Source organism: Lissotriton helveticus, chromosome 12 (assembly GCF_964261635.1).
Source record: "Lissotriton helveticus chromosome 12, aLisHel1.1, whole genome shotgun sequence".
NCBI lineage: Eukaryota > Metazoa > Chordata > Amphibia > Caudata > Salamandridae > Lissotriton > Lissotriton helveticus.
The window spans coordinates 645,864,688-645,889,877 of record NC_136073.1 but is presented as its reverse complement, the minus strand read 5'-3'; the positions used below and the strand labels follow the sequence as shown (position 1 = coordinate 645,889,877).

General features: G+C 49.8%; 1 protein-coding gene across 1 annotated transcript in view; it reads left to right on the top strand.

Moving 5' to 3' along the window:
• ZNRF1 (zinc and ring finger 1) overlaps positions 1 to 3,025 on the top strand; it is a 172,104-nt gene extending 169,079 nt beyond the window's left edge. The window contains exon 5 of the mRNA XM_078670031.1: positions 726 to 3,025. The gene's annotated coding sequence lies outside the window, so the exon portion shown is untranslated. The remainder of the gene's footprint in view (positions 1 to 725) is intronic.
• The last annotated feature ends 22,165 nt before the right edge of the window (positions 3,026 to 25,190 follow it).

The window sequence follows — 25,190 nt, the reverse complement described above, 5'->3', positions numbered from 1 at the left end:
TCCTACTATGCGGACCCTACTTTAAGTGTATATAGAGTGTATGTAGGTATCGAGCCAAGAATCCCCCCAAAGGTCGATCCAACCCTATTACTTGATGGGATAGAGTGAAGGACCCCGTCTTGGCCACAAACTGGACACCCTTCATGAGATGTCAGACTGCTGTATGGTGATTTCTCGGCATGCAAGGACACACTTTGTCAGTCAAACTACCTCCTCTACTAATCCAGCGGGATGCTCATCTTTTATAAGAGAAAGCACCCTTGCGATGTGCACACAGATTAGTGATGTTATGGATATATAGAGAGGCCTGTCGCCCCATGGATGAAGATAGTGATGACTTTTGTACATAGTGTGAAACAAGACCTTGTACATGATGTTCAGGGTGTTGTGATAATGTTGTGTGAAGCTAGATGTAAAAACAAGTTTAGTTTCAGAGAAACTAATCCAACATTGTCGTGCACGCAAATACGTGCAAACGTTCACCGCTGAAAATGTTATTTGTGAGGACAATGTAAGAAATAAGCTGTTTCGCGACATGGGCCTAACTCGGGAATATAAGTTTGTTGCAAAACAAGTATAGACAAAATCAAACCAGTTTCAGAGTTGACACTTGCATGTCCTCACCTTTGTAACGGAGATTAAGTGACTTTTATCATCATTATTTTAGCATGTTCTTTTTTCTGTAATGTTTTGACGTACTGCATGTTTTCTTTCTTCCCATACAGGGCATTTTGCTATACCTGCCTACCAACGAACCCTTGCCCTCTGACAAGAGATGTGGAGTGATGTTTCTTTAACGTCTGCCAAAACGTGAATCCACTCCGACCTCAAATGGCATTGAGAGAGTATATGCTTTCTTCATTGAAAGCCTATGAAGGTGATTCTGGATGTCGGAACCAAAAATGATGCCTGCTACCTGTCAGGTCATGACCTCTGCGATTTCTTTGGCAATACATGAAAGTAATAAATGGTTGACCAGGGGCTACATAACCAAGCTGGATTATTTACCACTTCTACAATTGCATTGATGGTGTTCTTTATAAGACATACAGTGAACAGAAAAGGAAGTTTGTCCTCCATCTGACATCGGTCGAACATATGAAGCGAGTTACGCTTTCCATACATTTAAAACAGGATCTGGGATACCTGGAATACAAGAAGATATGTTAGATCCCTATAAGGGAACAAAACTTGTTCTACAACCCCAGAAGCGTCTTGAATTTTGCACTGCTAAAAACATATTTTAATGATTTGTTAGGGGGGCACAGCCCACTCCTTTTCCCTGCAAGGACGCCAAACTGTTTAACAAAAAAATATGTAAAAGAGAAAAAAAAGAAATGACCCCTGGAATAAAAGGGTGGACACATTAGCAGTAGAGGTGAAAGATCCCTAGGATATGTGAATGAGCATCTGAAAAAAAGACTCCTGAAATGGATGATGGGACAGCAGAAAGAAAGGATCCTTGGCCTAAGTGAACTCTTGAAACAAAAGATATTTGGGATAAATGCATGAAATGCTGAAAGGAAAATAAAACACAGACCAATGAGCCATTTAGGGAAAATAAAATTCCCAGGATAGGCACATTCATTACATGTACAAATAAATATCTGTGGGATTGATGGACTGTGGAAACAAAACATTTCTAGGAGAAATGTATGAATTGTGAAATGGATCACTGCGCTAAATTTGTTAAGTGTCAAAAATGGTCTCTGGGCTAAATGTGTAAATTGTGGACACGATCCCTGGGATAAATGTGTGAGTTGTACAAAGGATCCTTGGGTTAACTTTGTGAAATGTGAATAGAGACGATCGCTGGAATAAATGATGAAACTGTCGAAGGTAAAAGACTGCAACTTTGAAAGGCCTTGCCAAGCTGTCGGAAGTGTTTTTACAGTTTTGTGTTGGTGGTGTGTTGTACTGCACTGATGTTTACAAAAGAGAATTCTACAGGGGCCGGATCCAAGGCCTGTTCATTAGCGGCCAAATCAAAAGTACATAAACTCTCATTTGATTTTTGTTTTTCTTTCATACTCGATCTCCTTCTCCCTCTTTAAATCACTTTCTTTCCTTCTCATAACTTATATCAAGCTAATTTCTTTCCTTTCTCTTTCTCCTTCCCTTGCTACTTGTTTCTTTAGATATTTGATCTGTTCTCTTTTTTGCCCTTCAGTAATATCCATTAACTTATTGCTCCGTGATTTCCCATAATTTTCTTTTTTTTGTATTTCACAAACCCACATTCCCCCCACCTCTAAGTTGAATGGTTTTACTATTTTATGTGACGAATTTGCACCATGTCATAACCACTAGTTGCCAAAGCTGTTAAAACTCCACCCACGCAACCAACTTTCTCTCCTTGTGTGATACCCCTAACTCCTGCTTATTTATGCCACACCCCTCTGCACCACACAACACTGCTCCCTCCCACTCCGTAGTTACCCCTGACAAGAGAGACTGGCGCAGGACGGGGCAGATAATCTCCATTTATTTCCCGAATCCATTCTTACTAGTCCTTTAAATCCATCACCCCCAGGGCAGAGTTTCGAAATGTGATTCCAGGGGACAGTGCTTTTATCCTTGAGGAACCGCAGTGGGGCAAGCGTGCTTCATTTATATTTTAAAAGATAACACGGGGAAATTTCGATTTTTCTTTTTCAGAAATACATGAGATAACGCGGGTTTGATCCACGAGTTACAAGGTTTTTGATATGGTAATAAGGAAATGTCAAATATAATATTTACTGCACATGTAGCAATCTTGATTCTTTTTATGTTGCTCTGTATTGATTTGATTAAAAACCAAAACAACCTTCCACTAAAATTGTTCAGTTCACAATACTCGATGAAAAATGCATTTATACTTTTCAGCCAATATAATGCAGTGGCCTACTTCTGTGTGAACCGAATTGATATCCCAGTGAAGACCTATAAGTTTAAAGTAATACATCCTAGGAAGGAAACCCGCCTGCTATCCGTGCAGTCATTAAGCCTCTGAGATTTTGCCAGAGAGGCATTTATTGCAGGCACCTGAAGCACTCATAGAAAAGGCATTTTAACTGTTTTGGATTGGACGAAGATGTAGTACTGAGTATGAACAAAAACATCTTTTTTTAAAGAAAAACACTCTTGTATTGCTTTATTTTTTCCTTTGCGTGGGCCTACCAGCTACGGAGACATTGCTGCTGAACCCTTATTGCCACTTACAGTGCGCTGCCACCTGTGCAGGAACTGCTAGCCGCTCCCGATTTTAAATGGTCTTTAACCCCTTCGCTGCGGCGGCAATTCCGCCGCAGCGCTAGGGGGGTGGGGGGCCGCGCGGCGCTCCCATGCTCGTGACGGAACTGCTCCGTCACGAGCCTTGGGTGCGCTGTGCTGATGACGGAGAGGTTCCGTCACGGCTCCGCCCACTCAACAGAACGTCCAGCAGCGCAGGTGCGCTGAGCGGGCCGTGACGGAACCGCTCCGTCATCAGCACAGCGCGTCCGTGGCTGGTGACGGAGCGGTTCCGTCACCAGCAAGGGAGGGGTTAAAATGATTCCAAAATGGCCACTTATGCAGGTGCTTGCCTGTGCATGGACGGCCATCTTCAAGTGGTTTTTGTTATACTTTATTAAAACATTTCAAGAATGCTGCCAATGCTTGCCTGTATTTTATAACGCAAACCAGTCCAAGATGGGTACCCTTCTGCCCACACAGGCGCTATTGTGAATGTGTTTTGATAAAGTGTTACATAAACCACTGCCACATGGTGAGCGTCTCAGAAGATTTTTTTTAAACTTGTTTTTATTGAAGGCACTACCTCAAAGGAGATCCTTAACATTTGTCATATCTATACTTTAAAAGATGGGCTAGCTGGCAAATTTGCTCAGATCACTTACACAATATCTATACTTTAGCATCATAACAACCCTTTTGTAGTGGTTAATTGATTACATGACTTTACATCACCGTCACTGCACACGAGGTGGATTACTATATACTGCAGTGAGCTTTGAGTTAGAATAGTAACTACAAACATAAGCAAAGGAACGAATAAAATAGTTGAAAAGAAGACAATTGGCAGAAAAACTGGTTTGAAGCTTGTGTGATAGGGCTATTAGACTATTTCTGCGTTAGGTGACAGTGAGTTCTGGGTGGATGGCGTGGTGTGTGTGGTTTCGCTATCGCTTTGTGCTGTTGCAGCAGTCACTTCTGTTAACATTTGTCCCCAGTCTAACAAATCACTCTGCCTTCTCATCCACTTTTACTGCCTTAAGGCGACACTCCTCCGTCACCCCCACTCACGTATGTCATCCTTTCATTTGTCCCACGTGGGACCCAACAACCAGACCCAACATTACAAACTTGTGTCTTATCTGTGTCCCCTTCTTTGGTGTTGGGAGTACGGCAAGTATGCATTGTTTTATGGAGGCTTCGATTCGCACTGCTGTTGCTGTGCGAAGAGATTGCACAACCCGATTCCAATACATTTATAGACGCATGCATCTCCAGGTCATGTCTAGGAATGTAGCGGGGTCCGAGCCGCACTGTGGGCAGGAGGGGGTCAGTCCCGGAGTAAACTGTGCACAGTGCTGTGGGGTCAGATACGTACCATGTAGATAATGGAACTGAGTTAGCTTGAACCTCGCATTACTTGTTGCTTTCGCCACCTGTGCTAGCGCTCGCTTCCACTCGCCATCAATCAACGGGATAGGAAGGTCCTCATCCCACTTCCCCCTAATTGCCAATAGATTGGACCCACGGTCTTCCTTCAATGCTCTAAAAATTACGCGAGATGAGAACCCCCTACTGGAGCCCGGATCTAACCGCGTCATCAGCGTCCATGACTCCCATGGTTCCTCTGGAAACGTAGTCCACATCTTGCGAACCGTACATGATATTTTTGCTTATTGCAAAAAATGCCCAGCCGGTACCTGGAACAGATTCTGTTCCTCGAAGAAGGTCAGAAAGGCTCCGTTGTGGTAGAGATCTCCCGTCGATCTACATCCTCCCTCGTACCATTTCGAAATGTCCATAGTTGCCTGAATATTCTGAAATCCCCATAACCACAGGAGGGGTAGCGCACTAGCATGCAGAAAACCAACACAACTGCCTCTTCCCAGGTCTCAGTCACCTGTCGTATTATGTTAGAAATGGGATTTCTGGTTGGCTAGAGCATGCGCCAAAGCCAGGCAGAAACCACCACTCTAGTCAGGGCAAGATAACCCCTGCTCACCCCCTTGGTAGCTTGGCACGACCAGTCTGGCTTATCCCAGAGGCAATGTGGAAAGCGTTTGCCCAACATATGCACAGCAGCAACACACTAGGCAGACCACAAAAGAAACTCCACAGAAGGTTATATATAAAAATAGCCTTTGTATTATCCAAAACACATTAAAATAGTAATCACACAATATACACTATGCCAACTGGCACAAAGGATACATTTAGAACACAACCAGCAATTACTGGCAAAATACAATACTCAGCATTATATCCTGCAACATAAATCATATTATGCAATCAGCATCACATTAGGCGTAAAGCACATTATGCGCCAACCCCTAAGTATAAATCACATTAGACAATAGGTCCCACCTTCAGGAAATAACAGTGGGCATAAATCACATCACTCAGTAGACTTCCCATTAGGCACAACATTACACATAAATCACACTACGCATAGACCTCATAGCAATATCTGTAGGCATAAAATCTCATAAGCATGAATTATCATAAGCATAAGCGCATGATGCAAGGGGCATCACATTAGGGCTTGACGCCCTACCAACATTATGCCCTCTGTCCAGAAAGTCAAGGCTTACTCCAGGGCTATCCAATTAGCCCTCTGGCTGCCAATGCAGCGAGCAAAGTACGCAGTTGTGCTGGGGCGTGGGGTGCAACTCACCCCTGTCTTATCAGGAAAACAAAATGCCCCCAAACGTTGCAGCTGCCCACTGTCCGGCGGGGCAGCTGTGGAAATGAGCTCTGGCACTGCTGTGCCTCCTGAGCCCCCACTGGGACTCAAAAATAGGATTGCCCCGAAGAGGAAACAAGCACTGGGCAAGTTGGAGCCCCCCTCTGGGGCTCAGGACCACCAGAATGTGCCACACATTGCAGCTGCCAGCGACTGCGGAGCAGCTGAGGAAACTGACTTCACTCTGGCACAAACTGTGCCCAATATGAGGCCCCACTCACCGGGGTCTCCCTCTGGTGCAACAGGCACCAGAAATACTGGCAATGTAGCCCCCACTCACCAGAGTCTGCTGGACAGGGACTCTTCTAACTCTGTACTCCTTCAGACCGGCACCACAATGCCCGTAATGAGCTCCACTCACCGGAGCTCTTGGTTGACTCCTCAGGTCCGGCAGTTAGACCAGCGGGGCCCACACCGGCACAAGGGGGCCCCGTCCTCTTCTGGCTGGCTTCCAGGTAGCCTTCCCCTTTCTTCTGCTACAGGGGAAGGCAAAAATGGAGCCCACGAGGCGCAGATCAGCTCCTCCTGCAGGCCCGCCCATAGTCAGGCGCGGCACCTGACTTCCGCTCTTGCCGGTCTCATCGTTTCTCGGCGGCGGCTCTCTTCTCACCGAAGTACGGGGTAGGCTCTCGCCTCCAGTTTAATCCCTCATGCGGGGTGGGTTCCCGCTTTGGAAACCAAGAATGCGGGGTGGGCTCCCGCTGAAAAAGAGCATGCAGAGGCGGGGTGGGCACCCGCTCTCAAAGTAAACACCAGTGCGCTGTGGGCACCAGCTGATCAAAGATGCCTAAAGCGGGTTAGGCACCCGCTAGATAAGCACGCAAGCAGGGTGGGCACCCACTCTACAATAATCTCGAGTGCAGGGTGGACTCCTGCTCCTTCTCCAAAAACGCTAGTTCCTTGGAAGTCCTTAAAGTTAAAGGGGAGAAAAAAAGGCTGGGCCCAGGCAGGCCAGCACACAGGGCCCTCCAGCCCTCGTAGAGGTAACTCCTGGAGCCCAGCAGCAGCAGCAAGCCCCTAGTCACAAGAACAGCACAACATCCATGGGGTCACAGCCTCTATATTTATGACATCTTGGCTTTGTCTGCCCTGGCACAGGGCTTGGGGGAACCAGCCAAAACTGGTTCAGGGGGAATTGGAGCACTTTGTTTATCAGGCTCCTCTTCCCCTTTGTCAGGTGGGGGCTTGTCATCAGACACACCAGAGGGGGCGGAGACAGCATTGTACAGGCTAGCCACAGACCTATTCAGGGACCAGGGACTTCTCCCACTACTCCAAATGCAGAAGTCCCATTCAGCCTAGTGCTGACTCACCCTGCCCCTCCTGGAGCCACACACACCTCACCAGCCCCTGTCACTCAAAAGCCAGACATGCAATTCACATCAGGCAGCCAGACACATAGCACACAGAAATGCCAACTTCTAAAAGTAAAAGACACACAGTTGATGAATGGAATGCAGAACAAATCAAAACATTCACCCCCTGTCAAGAGATCTGGCTTAAATCAATCATTCTTTTGGACTTGACTGTTCCCATTGGGCACAGGGTCCAGACTGATTTGCATATGGCTGGGTCAAAACTGAATGGCATGGTGAGCAAAAAAACGATGGATTTAGGCCCAGATCTCTGTACTGGGGTGAATGTGTGACATTGTTATGCATTCAGTCCATCAATTGTTCTTTTTGCATTTGTCACCCCGAGTGGGAGTGGTATGCCCAGACGTGGATCCCATTCTCTCCATGCCACTGGAGTCCAGCTATCTTGGCTGATGAGGGCTGAAAGCCCGAAACCATCCTAGGATGCTTGTTTCCAGTTCAGGGAAGACCTGGCCTGGCAGTTCGGGCTGGACTGTTCCCATTGGGTGCAGGGTCAAGACTGATTTGCATATGGCTGCGTCCAAACTGGAATGGCATGGTGAGCAAACAAACGATGGATTTAGGCCCAGATCTCTGTACTGGGGTGAATGTGTGACATTGTTATGCATTCAGTCCATCAATTGTTATTTTTGCAACTTGTAAAAGGGGCATTTCTAAAATAGTTATAATAAATCTGCGCACACCATTGCGCAGCATTTATTACCATTCCAAATATACCAAACTTGACGACCCTGCTCCTCTCATATCAGGAATTCGCACTGAAACACTTATCAGGGAATCCCCAATGCATTCCCATGGGAGGGCAGCCTCATAGTAGTGAGAAACCAAAATGGCTGTTTGTCACTACCAGGACATGTCACACACTTAAAGTACATGTCCTACCTTTTACCTACAATGCACCCTGCCCATAGGGCTAGGTAGGGGCTACTTTAGGGGTGACTGACATGCAGTAAAAGGGGGGGGGGTCACAGACATGGCACACACTTTAGGTGCCACGTCACAGCAGCAGTAACACTGTGCGCACAGGCCCTGCAATGGCAGAGGCCTGAGATAGGTTTGAAAGGCTACTTTGGTGGGTGGCGCAATCAGCGCTGCAAGCCCATAAGTAGCATTTAATTTACCAGCCCTGGGTATATGAGATACCACTTTACAAGGGTCTGACAGGTAAATTAAATAGGCCAAACAGATGTAGACCAATCTTACCATAAGTAACACAGAGAGCACACACACTTTACACTGGACAGCAGTGCTAAAGTGCCCAGAGTCCTAAAACCACCAACACCATGTCAGGAAAAAAAGGCTAGGAGAAAGGCAAAAAGTTTAGGGATGACCCTGAAAAAAGGGCCAAGTCCAACATATTATATAAGGACAATCTTTGGAAACCCTTGAGCCCATCATAAGGAACCGCTGTAATTGCATACCATCATTCCAGCTCCCCAATAAGTCTGTCTACACCATGCGTTCCCCCCCATACACCACTGTGCTGCATACTGCAATAATCCTGCTATATAATATAATCTGAGGTCAGGCAATCCTAGGTCCCCCATGTCCATAGGCAGCTTGAGCGTCTCTAACTTAGCTCTACTCTGTCCCCCACCCACTCTAGTGAGATTAGGAGACCATTTAATATATAAAACGTGGACTTTGGAATTTTACAGAAATAATTATGTAAAACAGAGACAGAGGGGCAGGAGCACCATCTTCAATACTGCCACCCTCCACATAACCGACAGTGGCAACCTGTTCCAAAAAGTTACCGATGCCCGCAATCCTGTGAGGACTTTTCCCATATTGAGTTCAAACTGGCTCTCCGGTCGGTGGGCCACCTGGATGCTGAGGTATCAAAAATGATCGCATTTCCAGTCTAAACTCACCTCGGGAAGACCTTGGGGGGCCGTCTGCGCTAGAGCCGCAAGTTTGAATAATATTGTTTTCTGGCTATTAATTCAGAGCCCAGAGGCCAATCCAAATGAGGTTCATATTCTTCGGGCCGCCGGGATCGCCTCTTCTATAATATAAAGAAGCGAATCATCTGCGTACATGAAGACCATATGCGTACGACCGTCTACCACTATAGCCCATGGCTCCATATGTCTCCGCAGAACCGCCGCCACGGGCTCCATTGCTAGTGCGAAGAGTAGCGGGGATAATGGCCATCCCAGTTGCGTACCCCTCTATATTTGTTTAGTCTCTGACATCTGTCCCCCATTCCACACTCTGGCTCTCGGTTGGTAATAAAGCAGTTTAATCCAAGCAACATATTCCCTTCAAAATCAATTCTTCTCAGCACTTCCCATTGATAGTCCCACCGCAATGTATTAAATGCTTTTTCAATGTCCAGAGCGACAACTGTCCCCCTGAGCTTGCTGTCAGCCACCGAATGCAGGACCTGCGATAATCGCCGTAGGTTCATGTGCGTCCCCCTCCCCGGTATAAACCCACACTGATGCTCGTGTATCAGTGAAGTAACAACTCTTCTTTATCCTATGGCCAAGACTTTGGCCAACAATTTAGCGTCTATACCCAGCATGGACAGGGGTCTATATGCAGCCCGGTCTTCAGGATCCCTACCAGGTTTGGGGAGCATAATATTCTGCGCCTCTCTCATGGACGGCGGCAGACATTCAGCCTTTTTGGCTTCCTGTAAGGTGTCCAATAGGCATGGGAGTAGAACATCTACATATGTCTGATAGAATTCAACAGGAATTCCATCTGGGCCAAGAGTTTTACATCGAGCCATGGCCCGCAGTGCTTCCTGTAGCTCCTCTAATTGGAGTGTTCCCTCCAGTTTGTTACTCTGTTTGTCTGTGAGCCGCAGGAATGGGATAGCCGGAAGATAGTCCTCCCCCACCCATCTCTTCACTCCCCGAGGGCTTGTAGTAAGTACCGGCTGAGTGGGTAATTAGCACTGTGTTGACACCAACTTGCCTGTTGCCCATAGATCCCTCAGGAATATGCAGTGTTAATATCATCGGGGGTGGGCGTTCGCGCTTTAACAAACATGCCAGCAGCTTCCCGATCTATCGTTCTCCTGATGCAGTAAATACCGATATTCCCTGCGGACTAAACAGTCCAGTCTATCCCAGATCTCCCCAACTTTGCGCTGCGCCTGCAGGAGGAGGTCGGGTGGCCGCCCCATCACTCGCTTCTCGCGCTGAAGCTTAGTCAGTGTTTCTTCTGCCTGTCAGCTCCAGCTCCAGTCGCTTTCTGGTGCCCCCCACTCTAGATGACAGTCCCCTCTGGTGACCACCTTCAATGCTTCCCGTTCTGTACTCCTAGTCTCGGTGGTTGAGCAGTCCATTGCAAAGTAGACTACTATAGATTTCCTAAGTTCCTTTCTGAACACTGAGTCACGCAGTGTGGCCAATTGCAATTGCCAGAATGGGGCTCTCAACCTGCTCCTCTTAGAGCCCCATTCTAGCCGTACAGGAGCATGATCCGACAGAAAACTGCCTAGCATCACAGTCCTACCCACTGCACAACACACCTCTTGGGAAAGCTAGAAAAGATCGAGTCTGCCATGTACCTCACGGGCTGGTGTGTAGCAAATGTAGTGTCATTCATCCGGGTGTGTTTCTCGCCAGATGTCTATACGGTGAAGTCTGTTCATCATTTCCCTCAGTGCGGCCAACATGTTCGGTTTAGTGTGGTGTTTCAGTGGGTGCCTGTCTAGAGATCCATCTATCACACAATTAAAATTGCCAGCCCATACTGATGGTATCCCAATGTATGGGATAAGCTAACTCTCCATACCGTTAAAACTCCACCATCGTCTGTGTATGGGGCGTAATATTCCCCAGGCACACCTCTACCCCATCCAGGTCATCATGCACTATCACATATCTGTCTTCCACATCCGCCTCATATTTACGTAGTTTGAACGGGACCTGTGGAGCTATCCATATCACCACCTCTCTAACGTAAGTGGGGAAGGTGGATGCGAACAGCTGCCTTCTCCACTTTTTGTGGAGTTTCTGTGTCTCGGCATCTAGGAGGTGTGTCTCCTGCAGCATGGCCACATGAGCTCACTGTCGTCGCAGATATGTTTGTATTCTATAACGCTTCACAAATTAATTTAACCCTCTCACATTCCATGTTATGATTTTGTATTGTCCCATGTCCACCAGTACTTTCCAGCCCTAACTATTGTTTTTACAGCCCGCTTTTTGCCGCCATTTATACCAGGGAGTCCCATACCCTGAACATTCTGAACACCCCAACCCTCGGGTAGACACAATGTTAAACAATCGTGCATCCCCATGTAATCCCCAAACCCAGTTCCCCCATCCCTCCCCTTAAACAGCATCAACAGATAAGCATTGTATTATCGTGAAAATTACATATCAAAAGCAACAATACACACACGCTTCTCATGCACTCCATACCTCTCATTCTGCCCGCAGTCATCCAATGTGTCTCTTCTGTCGGGCCAGGGGTGGTGCTCCGCCTGGACTCGCAATGTGTCCGTCAAACTGCGCCCACACTAACCCCAGTCGTCACACACTTGCACACATATCACTACCATCCGTATGTACTCATATCATCAAGCCTTCCACAAGTCAGGAGGCACGACCATCCAGACAGGGAATAGAATAATCTGAAAAAGGAAACAAGAGAGAATAGAGTGGGAAACAGGGTATAGAAAGATAAAAAAAGAGAATATGTAGGGGGAAGAGGCACTGTCCCCCCTCTCAGTAGCTGTGTCCATCCGATGTTCTCCCCCCGTCTGCAATGTAGAGGAGGCGGGCCCCACCGTGACATGCAGTATTGTTCAGTAAAGAGGATACAATCTGTGATGTAGACCCTGCAACGCCCTCACTGGGTCCGATCTCTTGCCATTATTACATCCTTATGTGAGCTCACTGGGGGTCTGTCAGCTGTGGTGTGTCCTCTACAATGTCACCTGTGCTCATATCTGAACGAATAGCTGTTACCACCTCCACCAGCGCCCTGGCGGCCTCCTGCTCAGGGGCCGCCAGGGCACTGGTGGTCTACTGGTCTATTCTGGGAGATCTCCTGCCTTAAGTGCTCATGTCCGCTTTCTCCAAATCTAAAGATTTATCTCGCTGTACTACCACCCTCTGTGTTGATACAGTTTTTTGGGGGGGACTTTCCACTACAACTATTACTCTTTCCGCCTCAGGGGTTAGTGGCGGGTCTGCCCTACATAATGTTCTTTCATCTCCATAGACCTCCAACCAGTCCCAGACCACCTCCGGGGTTGTGAAGAAGTGTGTCCGGTGTGCATAGATAACTTTTAGCTTTGCGGGATAACAGAGCATATATTGGAGGTTCATGTCTTGCAGCTTTTGTTTCATCCCAAGTAAAAAGCTCTCTGCTGCTGAACCAGATGGGTGTAATCTGAAAATATACAAATTTTCTGATTCCCAAAGGCAGGATCTCCTTTGCGTCTGGCCGCCTTAAGAATACAGTCCCTATCTCTGAAATGTAATATTTTGGCAATGAGCATCCTGGGCTGTACACCCGGTGGCGGCAGCGCAGTGAGCGCCCAATGTGCCCCTTCTACAATGAAAATCGAGGAGAGTTCGGCTATGGGGAGGACCTCTTTAATCCATTTTTCCAAGAAAAGTCTGGCTCCTTCCCCTCAGGAAATCCCACAAAGCACAGGTTGCATCTGCGGGAGCGCTCCTCTGCATCCTCAGCCCGGCATTCTAGAGTCACGTTTTTTTGTGAAAGTTCACTTAGTGTTGTCTTCAGCGTGAAAACTTCTTGCAATTTGCTAACCGCTTGTTCTGTGGCCAGCAAGCAGTCCGCAACCGTGCGAAGGTCCGCACTCAGCAGCCCGACGTCCAAGGAGACCCCGTCTATTTTCGACGGTACAGTTGCTCTGGAGGCATCGATGTCCGCCAGTATTTAGGCCCCTGTGGGCTCAGGCTGTCCTGCACCACCCCCTGCCGTCACCGTATGTACGGAATCCGATTTCGGAGGTGCCCCCTGTGCCGTGAATTAATCTATCTTTGTCTGCTGAGCTGCTCTCGGAAGGCGAACCTTGTTCATTGCATAGGAGTACACTTGGCCACTAGTAGGTCACCCGTCGACCTCACTCCACAGTCTGTGTGAATAAGCAGAATCGCACCTCGGGACGCAATTGCAAGACAACCCAGGCTTATTAAGTATTACAGTAATTGCTATATTACGTCAGTTGTTGTTGTTTGCAGGCAAGCATGGGCAAGGGTCCTTTGCTCCCAAGACTCTGGCCCGCGAGACACCGCACCGTCTCTCCCCTAAGTTCAGGCAATGAAAGCCCAGGCTGGCTCCTCCGTACAGTTGTGCTCCCGCAGCACAACAGGGCTGCCTCAGTAGAGCACTGCCGCCGGGCCTGCTAGATCCATCGTCTTCCCCCCCCCCACCACAGGTGAGGGGACCGGCATCCACCTCGCAGTGAGGGGTAGGTGCAGCGCCTCAGACTAATAACGTCTCCCCTCCCGAGCGTCCCTCAGGATCCGTCACCCCCCGCCAGCCGGGTCTGCTCGCTGCTCTGCTTGGGCTGCAAGGAAGGGGGGGCAGCACAGACTAGCTTGTTGGTGTGAAAAAGGCCGCTTTATTGGAATCAGGTGCACCTTACAAAAACGCAATCCCTTGGCCTGTGCCGTACAAAACTAATCCTCACTAAATATTGTCTTCCTGCCTTACCCCCACCCCCTCCCCTAAACATGTTCCCCCAGCAACAATTTTGAAACAAACTTGCCATTCCTAACTTCTCTACACCTACCCAAGTTTGTACACTTCTTATGTTCCTTTATAAATTCACACCACCTTATTATAGCTCTGAAAAAACTTAGCAAAAACGCCATTCGAAAGTCGGCCCTGCTGGCTTTCGACCCCCCCATTAGGTATTGTGACTCTTCGGGTACCTGCGCACACTTATCGCCCTGTCCAAAGCCTACTTCAACTGCACTATGTAGAGCTCCATGCCATATCGGGGAAAGATGCACCCCATCCTCCCTAAAGAAATATACCGCAGCATAACGCAACTCCGGGTGCTCCATCCTCCCAAACCCTTCCATATCGCAGAATATTCTCATGTCCCTATTGAGTTTCCTGTGCGCCCTGTCTATAGCTGCTGGCCGCTCGGCCCTTCTCCAAATCCTCCGAGGTACACATTCAGACCATATTATATGGCAGCCTGCCCCATGTCTCAGAATCTCCAACAAATCCTGCTTCATTTGCTTCATCAACGCCAGGCCCTTACATTGCACCAAATTGTTCTCCCCTACGTGGAGGACTAGGACATTAGGACACACCCCCGACCACTTTATTCAATGCCGGAAATAGCTCGTGCCACCTCATGCCCCCTTTCCCCTGCCAATGACAACTGTAAAGCCTAGGGTCCAATTCTAATTTCAGGTTCTTGTGCTTATCCCACTCAGACTGCTCCGCTCGCTTCACAAAGGAGTGCCTTAAGATGAGGATGGACAGTCCTGCAGCCTCCGGCCCCTCCACCGCACCTGAAAAGACACACATGTAAGACCAGGAAAGCAATTCAGGCCTCTTCCTCCATCGCACAACCCCACAACCTGATGTATGTCTTGTAACAGTCCAATTTCCACCACCCCAACCGCATCAGCTCCTCCCTTCCCCACCCTTTCCGTGCTGCATCCGTCGCTGCTCCTATCTGGAAAGAGTGCGACCCAAACTGTCTGGGGCCCTCACCCATTCCTTGCCGGGCGTGCCGAAGGACCCACAGCAACTGTGCTGCCATCACCCGTCTACCGTCGGCCCACCGAAAAACCTCCCCGTCTCTGTACTCGCCCCAGACGCCAACCTCCCCCCCCCCCCCCCCGACCGCTGGGCACACCACTCGCACCAACACTGGACCCATGATCCGTCTTTGAACGCCATAGCAGGACCGCCACCTCCCTGGACCGCAGTTCCACCTTCCTCCATTGCAAGCCTTGCTGACCCCTCGGCCCCACAAGTTCAGACACCTGAAATGCCCTGAAATACATCCACGACATGACTGTAGAAAACATTGTTACCTCTTCCCGATTGCGGCAAATCTGCGGCAAAAAACGGATCACCCCACCCAGCATACCCTCCGTAATGGGGCGGCGCTGTTGCGCCCTAGTGCCCCTCTCCCTCATCCATCCTTCCATGAGACGTGCCCCTAATTCCCCCGCCGACGGTGCGTAGCCCCACCACATCTTCCCCATGAATGCTATGGCCGACAGTTTGCCCGCAATCATCACTTTCAACATTCCCTTGTATATCATTGCGAGAATATACTGCACCACCTGTTCAACCCGCACCCAGTGGCTGTCGTGCCACCCCGCGCCACTGTCCAGAAACTCCTGCCAAGCCTGTCCATACTTATTCCATGTAGAAACAGTCACCGATCCTCTTACCAGCTGTCGGACCCTTTATCTCCTACTGACCACAGCCCCGCCGGCACTGGCGTCTTGTATTCGTCCGCCTCCGTGGCTAACCCATGGAACCTCTGCCACTGTGAACGAGACAAAGCATCCACAATGTCATTGTCCACCCCCGGCACATGACGGGCCTGAAACAAAACGTTGTGTTCCAAACATTGCAGCACAAAGACTCGCAATAACTTAAGCACCTGTGCGTCCCTGGCGGACTGTCTATTGACGAAGCGTACCACTGACATGTTGTCCACCTTGAGTGCCACATTTTTGTGCGCTAGCTCCCGCGCCTACACCGTCACTGCCACCACCAGTGGGAACAATTCCAAGAATGTGATGCTCCTTCCCCCGTTCTGCCAGTGTGGGGGCCAGACCTCCGCGCACCACCTCCCCTGCCAGTACAGACCGAAACCGCCTACCCCCTCCGCGTCCGAGGAGATAGTGACCTCCCATTCCCACTCTTCTGGGGAAGCCATAGATATACCATTGAAACGCTCCAAGAAGGCTCGCCACATGCACAAGTCCTCCTTCGTACCTGCCGACAAGCGCAAATGATTGTGTGGTAGTGTCAATCCGGACAGGGACAACCCTAAACGCCTACAGAAAGTGCGTCCAGCCCACACCACGCGGCACGCAAAGTTCAAATGCCCCAACAACACCTGTACCTCACACACCTTCACCTTCTGTTTCCCCAACATGGCGTCCACAAATAACAGCATATGTCCCTTTTTGTCCCCTGGCAAGCGTGCTTCCATGGCCAGCGAGTCCAGCTCTATTCCCAGAAATGACAGCACTGTGCTGGGACCTTGTGTCTTCTCTGGCGCCAGGGGCACGCCCAGGTAGCCCATGAGCTCCATAAAACTGTCCAGCTGTTGCTGGCAGTCCACCAAACCGGGCAGTCCCACCAGGAAAAAGTCATCCAGGTAGTGCCTCACCGTCTCTTTGCCCGTGTGCCACGAAAAAGCGCACTGTAGGAAGGTACTGAACCGTTCAAACAACGTGCACAAGATGGAACACCCCATGGGCAAAGCCTTGTCGACAAAAATGGACCAGTCGAACTGCATCCCTAGCAGTTGCTGATCCTCTGAGTGCACCGGTAACTGCCGAAAGGCTGACTTGATGTTACCAAACGTCGCGCCACATCCACTGAGGAGTAAGACAACGTTGCCAACTCGGCCGCTATGAAATCATTGACGGATGACCTCTCCGGCCACTACAGATGTTGTATCAATCGATACTGACCGGGGTCCTTTTTCGGCACAACTCCAATGGGAGTGATGATCAGGTTCTGCATCGGTGCCTCCTTGAAGGGGCCCGCCATCCGCCCCTCCCGTACCTCCTTGGCCAGTTTGTCCCGCACCACCGCCTTATGCGTAGTCTCAGATCTTAGATTTTCTGCCCATCTGACAATTCTCGGACCTTCGCTCCCCAGCTGCAAACCCTCCCTAAACCCCCGCCATAGGAGGTCAGCATCTTCGGTCCGTGGGTAAGACGCTAAGAAGGTTTCCATCCTCTCCTGCTTAACTGGCGTATGAGCCTTTTCCCAAAGGCCCCTGTCCTCCCCTGCCGCCACTGCTCCCTGCTTGCTGCCCTGCCGTTGCAGACTGCTGACCTTGACCCCCGCCCTCGTCCCCTAACATTGCACCACCGGGTGGCGTTTCTTCCCCCCCCCCCCGCACCTGGAACATTTGTGCCGGAACTTGCAGTATTGCCTCATACAAGTGCCCTTATAGTCCCAGCATGGCCCCACCGCGGCACTGACAGCGTTCTCACCCTGTCCCACCCCGCCATGGGTAAGGCGAATCAGAAAGGGGCAGGACGCAAGCGGCAAACTGCTGGCCGTGTGAAGTGTTTTCCCGAACTTGCCCCCCCCCCGCCCCATTGTCTGCTGATATAAATCTGAGTCAAGCTCCCCCCACTTAGCCTCAGGGTCCCCGGCCATATGCGCTCTGAACTCCTCGTCGTAATGCGACCATGCGTAACCCCGTAGGTGATCTACGTCCGCCGTATCACGTCCATGTATTTGAAGAGCGCGACCGATCTTTCCGGGTACTTGTCGCAGCACACACTGGCAAAGAACAAGAAACCTGCTGACCAATTTTCGATATTCAAAGGGACCCGAGGTCGCCTGGCCAACTCCTGTTCCTCCTCCTTCGACCCCTATTTAGCCGTGAGCTCCCGGAGCAACTGCTTTAATATGTCCACGTACTCCCCCACCGATATCTTTTCTTTGGTCGCCAATGACAGGTGAGCCCCTAATGGCTTCGCAATGCCCATGTATGGCAGCTTGCGTATTGGAACATCGTGACTCTCCTTCCCCTCCTTGGGGGTCGCCTTCGTACCCGGTTCCTCACTCCCTTCCGGACCCGGGTCTCCCAGCCCCACCTTTGCGTCCTTTACGTACCAGCCGTTATTCAAGCGCCCTTCCGTCGTGGCACCAGAGTTCCCGCTCCCGCCTGCACCTGCTGCCGCCGGCCCCACCCCTGTGTCTTCACGTATGTTCCTATACTCAAACGCACCCCACTCCTCCCCCCCTCACATCCGTGCCAACCGTTCCCCCCCATCCCGCTCCACCCCCGTCTTAGCTCAAATATCTCTCCTTCCTCCCCGCTCTCCTCTCCATAGTCTAGATGAGACGGGCCGCCCTCCTCGGACTCCAGCCCTGCTGTCCCCCTGCGTGCATGCTCAAGGCTGCCCTCACCGGGCTCCAGCCTGCTCAGCCCCGCCCGTTCCCTGCACATGCGCAGCAGCTCCCCCAGATCCACACTCTACCTCCTGTGTCCTGTATAGCACTCCTCTGGGTCCCCATTTGTACTGACGGATCTCTGCCCCCGTCCCCCGGTGGCTGTATCGACCCTTCGGGGTGGGGCTGGCGGGGACCTACCGCCCGCCTCTTGTAGCATGCCCCTGTCAGGTCCCTCGTGGGAGCACGACAGCCCGCATAAGGCAGAGCCGGCCCATCCCCTCGGTGGAGTGGAGTCGCATGCTGCTCTCCTGAGCCCCTCGCCAAGCAGTCCTGTCGAAAGAAAAAAGTCCAACATGCCGGGGTTAAACCCATCCCCCGCTCCGCCTCACCCTTCAGCATCTCCCCATGATCCCACCCCAAACGCCGCCCGCCTCCGACACGTGTCTCCCCCCCCCGCCGCAACAGTGTTGACCTCCTGGCCCCCCTCCCCCGAAGTCCCCCACCCCACCGTGCTCTCCTCCCGGTCGCTCCAAACCAAATCCTCCAATTCCCGGCAGACCGCACCACCCCCTCGCGGCCCCTCCGATGCCCCACAGCCCTCCCAGGGCCCCACGCGCCCACCTGCTCCCCCCATGACCCCCAGCCCAACCAACGCTCCCCCAGCCCACGGCCGCCCTCCCCTGCCACCTCCCCCCGAGGCCTCTCCCACCCTGTGCCCGCCCTCCCTCCCCCCGCGACTCTGGCCAACCCCACCGGCTCCCTGCCCCGCAGCCTTTCCCCCTCCCCGGATCTCCCGCCGGCACCCCAGCCACCCTGCCATCCTCTCCTAGCCCCCCCACTGCCCCCTGCCCACCCTCTGTCCCCTCCCCCTCTCCTTCACTGTCAATGAGAACCGGAGAGAAACCCTCCTCGTTCCCCGGGGGGCGCGTCTCCGCTGCCCAGCCCCTGGCCTGAGTGCTCCACAACCGGTGTCTTGCTCAGCCCCCACTCGTGCGCATCAACCCCTGTGTTGCCTCTGCAGTCTCGGGCTGCGCTGCCTGCACCGGCCCCTCCTCACCTGTCACCTTCGACCTCGCCCGACTTTCTGTTTGCTTTATCGCCCCCCCCCCCCCGCCCCTGCCTTGAACTGCAAATTCTGCCTCTTATTCACGCTCCGCTTCTCTTTACGCAGGTGCTTCCTCGGCACGGCTGTGTTTGCCCTGCGGCGGCACCCCCAGCCTCCACAGGGACGCGCTTCAGTGCCCGCGGCGGCTCACATGTGAGCACTGCCGTCGCGACGCCACTCGCAGCATGTCGCGGCAGCCTCACCTTAATGTCGGGCCGCAAGATGTCAATGGGGCCCACATCCTCCAGTAAACTGATGGCCTCAAGGACGCGGGGGTCATCGAGATGCGCCATTGCCGCCAACCGTACCAGGTAGGCCCACTCTCGCTGCTGCCCACACTTCTTCCACTGCCCAACCACACTGCTGCTACCAAATACACCTCCGCTAGACCGCCGAAAACCCCTGCTCACGAAAGCCAAGCCACGAGGAAGAAGCCCAGTTAAATCACAAAAAGAAGCCCCAGAGAACCTTCAACAACCGGCTGTCGTGTCACGACCACCAAAATGGTGCCTCGTGACACGAAATGGCCGGTTATACATACCATGTCGCCCAAAACCGGCCCAGCCCAACTAGCTCCCCAGGTCCAGCAACCCCCCCCCTCCGGCCCAAAACCCCCAGGGGGGGGCGGGCCTCCTGCTGGTCGGCCGCCCCCCCAAAGCCCTTCGGCAGGCGAGCCCCAGGGCCGGAAAGGGGGGGGGTCCCCAGAAGTGGGAGGCCTGCTTAGTTTGCAGTGGATCTGCGGCCACACCAGCACCCAGGCAGACCGCCATGATGCTTTCAGGTCCTATTTTGCTCGCTCCTGCATCGTCATGACACAGGCCCCAGTAGAGCGCTCCCCCACACGACAATTCTGCCCTTATGCCACCAAAGCCTGTCAATACACAGTTCCCTCCTCCATGTCATTCGGAGGTGTCATTGATGTGACTGGCGGGCTCGGATGGGCAGGATAATTTAGGATGATTCACAGGCCGGCCGCGGAGCTCTCTAAGCAGCGTATTCTCCTGTAGCCAACTTGGCCACGCCCCTCCGAATACATTTTGTTATACTTTATGATTAGTTCCTGTTCTAAGAAGCCCGATGTTTTGCTTTCGTGGAACGGTAAATTGATCATAAGCAACTATAGGAAATGAACAACAAAGCCAATAGCTGTGCAGCAAAAGGCTGGTCCCTACTGGCTTTGTGTAGGCTGGTTTATAGTGAGGACTGTGAGAAAGAGGGTGTCCGCATTATTAATTTAGGGTTTATTTCAACTGCAACAGTGTTTCAATAGCAGTTTTGCTACAAACCAGGTACAAAGAAAATATAATAGAACACATCTTTTGATTTAAAATAATTTTAGAGCCATATGGGCCCGATGTAGGAGCCCTAATACCGGTCGGAAACGGACGAATTCGGCCGTTTCCGACCGGTATTAGGGTTTTCTAATGTAGGAGCATGCTTTACAGAATCGGTATTTTACCGAATCTGTATTTACAGATTCGGTAAAATTACCGAATCGGTAAATACAGACTCAGTAAAAATACTGATTCTGTAAAAGCACATGTAGGTAGCACATCTTTGAGTGCCGCAGGCCTTTCAGATTCGGTATTTTACCACCCAATCCAATTGGGTGTTAAAATACCGAATTCAGGTGTGCATGCACATGTGTGCATGCACACCTAGCCATGTGACAGACAGACATGCCCTTAGGGCATGTCTGTGTGCCACATGGCGCACATGCCTATTTTTGGGGTGTCAGAGGGTGTCAAAGTGACACCCCCTGCACCCTTGCAAAATTCGGTATTTACCGATTCTGTAATTACAGAATCGGTATTGCCCATTGATTCCTATGGGCTTCAAGGCCCATAGGAATCAATGGGCAATACCGATTCGGTATTTACAGAATCTGTAATACCTACATCTCCCCCCTTCATATTTACCGACTCTTAAATACCGAATCGGTAAAATTCGGTATTTAAGAGTCGGTAAATATGAATTACCTACATCTGGCCCATAGTTTCATGCAAAATATAAGTCAAAGTGCATCCATAATCCGCATTTTAGGATGAAATTTGAATGTTCATGCCTTTAACATGAAGAATAAATCTTGCAACAAATCTTCATAGATGCTTCCCCACATACTCACCAATGACATCACTGGTTACAGGGCAATACCAGACTTAGTGCCAAAAGGAAGGGATTGGGGGAGAGCAACATTAGTGATGTGAGGTTCAGTTTTCTAGTGCTATTATTATTATTGTGGAATTTTTAGTCCTTGCAGGCTCTTACGCTATAAACTTGAAGTTAGGGCTTCGTGTTTGCACACTATAGTGGTAATGACTATATTATTCCCCCCCCCTAACAAAAATGTGCAGACTTGCTGTTTTCAGAAGAATGGAGTGGCAACCCACCTTGGATGCGTTTCTTACTTCAAGACATTTCATTAATAATTTGTAGACAACAATTAATACAGGAGTGCTGACTGTAAAAATCGATCCACAAAAAAATGCTGTAAATCAAATAGATTGTCAATTTCTGACGACAGTTAACTAGGTGAACCTTCTGTGCAGAAATAAACAAAATGGCATAAGGGTATAGTGAATGCAAATGCTCAAACACATAGAGGGAGAGGGCATGGATTGTGGGTATACTTCTTGTTGTTCCCCTTGCAAGTTATGAGGCAGGAAGAAAAATCACAGTATTTAGAAGATAAAAGTTTGCAGATGAATTAAACACTGGTGTACAATGCATTTAGTCGCCTTTCGAAAGGATATATATATATATTTTATTTTTTTTACAAATACTTAAGTGTCCATTGGCAGCCATAACCTGATGCAGTCATGACTCCGTGAGAGTGATGAAATTAATTAAGCTTGTTTCCAGTTGGAAAACATTCACTTCATCACTACAGATATTATTATATCAAGAAGAGACTGTTATTTTTATTTGAATTCAAGTTATGTCGGAGTGACTTCCACTGTTCAGCTGTACAACATTTATTATGGCAGACAATTCTTTTCTTCTTAAGAGAGCCTTTTTTGAAAATTGTGTGGAATAGCAAATACCCAGGTAGGTGAATCAGGTAAGATTCTCAATCTTACTATGCTTTTGCCTTGCAAAGTTCTTCATTGTACTTACATGAATAATTAAGCTGTTTCTACATAGTATTCCCTAAATGCGAGTAACAATTTGAAGACATAATCTCCATTTCCTACGATAAGCATCAATCCACAAAGAATTGGAGGAGTACCTTGACATTGTTCCTGCTTTGGTGTATCAGCCTGAACATGCCTGAGAAAAGGGCCAAGTTCATTAGTAAAGATGTTAAACAGGGCAAAGGTCTATTTGTTAAAATCCATTCCTTGTATATTTCGTATTAGAGTTGAGCTTACTTTCATTGTTTTTCTAAAGATAGTTGAGAGTACCGCATTTACTTAATGGCAGTAGAGCTTCAAACCAGGGTTGTTTACCAACCAAACATGTTTACATGTTTTGCAGCAGGAGTCCCACATTTTACAGGCAGCTTCTTGATTCTTTTGCAGGTTTAGTCAGCTTTTGTTGTGTTGTTGTTTCTGTGAGGTGTAAAAAAAAAATGATCTCTTTAGTGCAGCTGAATTCGCAATTGCTTGAAGTGTGCTCAAAGACACTTGCCAAATGTTTCTAGCTCTTGGCCCGACAGGCATCCTTCCATAGTCACAAACAGCGGTTTCATTTAGATTTCATCTGCTGAGCACAGCACCTCAGACAATTTTGCTACTAACTCCTTCCACACTTTAATGTCTTGCACTTCTTTGTCCATATATTCCTGATCATGTTGACTCCAGTTTTGAATAGCACACCCAGATTGTAGTTACAATTCCTTCAATCTTGATTTATTCCCTGCAGTATCTTCTAACAAGGTGTGACAGGACAAACCACAAGAGTACGCAATAGTTGTTTGATCAAAGTAGGTCTCATTAATCGTCCGTGAAGTGTTGTCGGGAATTCCGTTCGGTAAGTTCCTGGTACACGGTCCGTTTCTTTTCCTCCTTTCGTTTCGAGTCTCTCCTCATTTCAGTGGTCGGTATCGTCAGTCCTCGGTCGGGGTCGGATCCCTCCCTCGCGGGGAGGGGGAGAGAAAGGACAGGTAATTAGTGCATGGATCACTCCTAGTACGTATTGGTTCCATCACCAATATCCCCAGGAAGTAGGGTCGTTGGATGGGTAGAAGTTCCCTCATTGTACTGGGTGACATCTTGAGGAAAACATTAAAGCGTAAAGTGCAGACGGGTAGCGTTCCCCTCCTTGGGTCCCAGTTCCACCCCAGGTTCTGTTCACCACACAGGTTCACTCACTTAAGTCAGGTAGATAAAGAAAGGAGAGGCGAGACACCCATGCCAAAACAACAAAAAGGAAATAAAACAAACCGGTTCCGTCTTCAGTACCCCGGAGGTGCCCTTTTACAAGCTGGCAAGGTATGCATAGGTAAAAAACTACCCGCCTATAACCTGTCCGGTCTTTTGGGCCACTTGCCTGAAGCCGTGGCTCAGTGACAGAGCCTCGGCTGCCTCGTCCAGTGCGCCTTTCCCTGAGATAACCGTCAGCGCCGCCTCACTCCGCTTCTCCTGGTCACCAGTCCGGTTCTCGTTCTCTGTACTCGCTTCTGCTCTCTGCTCGTAATGTTCGAGCCTCCGTGCACTCCTTCTTCTCGGGCTCTGGATGGCCCCATCTCTGCACCAGGCGACCCCTTACGTATGTCCTGCGCCGCCTGTGGCTGCGGGTCCTGCCCTTCTACGGACGTTGAGCACACCTTTTGCGGTACCCTCGAGGCACCCGTAGTCCTCCTCTAGGGTTGCCCTGTCACACAAGTCGTTCTATGATGTTCATCCTCTATTTTCCAATAAGTCTTCCCGGGACCTTTCATAAACACTGGTGTGGGAGGGTTTTTCCAAATTAGTGCCATTTGGCTGTGGTATATCCACCATATGTTAGCACTTGCTTGGAGTTTCTTTAGACACACTTTCTTAAACCATTTGGGTGCTTCAAATGTATATAGATAGGCTGATTCCTGACATCTTTAAACATGGATTGGAACGTCAACCCTCCGTTAGAATGGTCTCGGAGGGCTCCTGCAATTATAGAGTTTTTTAAAATGAAAAGACCAACTATATAATAAAAGGTTTGGCAGTTGTAATGTGCCCTTTTCTAATTTTCTTCTCCGTTTTTTTCCAAGGTAACATAATCCCTGTGGGACCCCATGTAAAGCCTGAGACACTACCTTATATTTGCTTTCTGTTGAAGTCTAATGGTGAGTCGCGGCCGGCATGACTCGTGAGTGGGAGGGTAGGTGGGGGGTCACTGGGGTTCGTGTGGGGGGTTGAATTAAAAAAAATTAAAAACGTACCTTCCTAGGTCCCGCGACGGGTCATTTTCTTTATGTAGGTGGCATGCAGCCTACATGAGAAAAGTCAGAGTGCACATGACTGGTTTGGCCGGCCCCAGAGGGTGGACCAAACAGTCAGGGCCCGCAGCATTGGGCAAGCCACTGCTTCCCCCACCTGCCCCCAACCAGGTATACCCTTCTGCTTTCTCGCAGTTCGAGAAGCAGAAACATAAAATGGTATTTAAAATACCATTTTATGTTTCTGCTTCTCGCACTGCGAGAAAGCAGTAGGGCGAAGCTCCTCCACCCTAATGGAGGAGCCACCCCTGCTAATGGTATTTC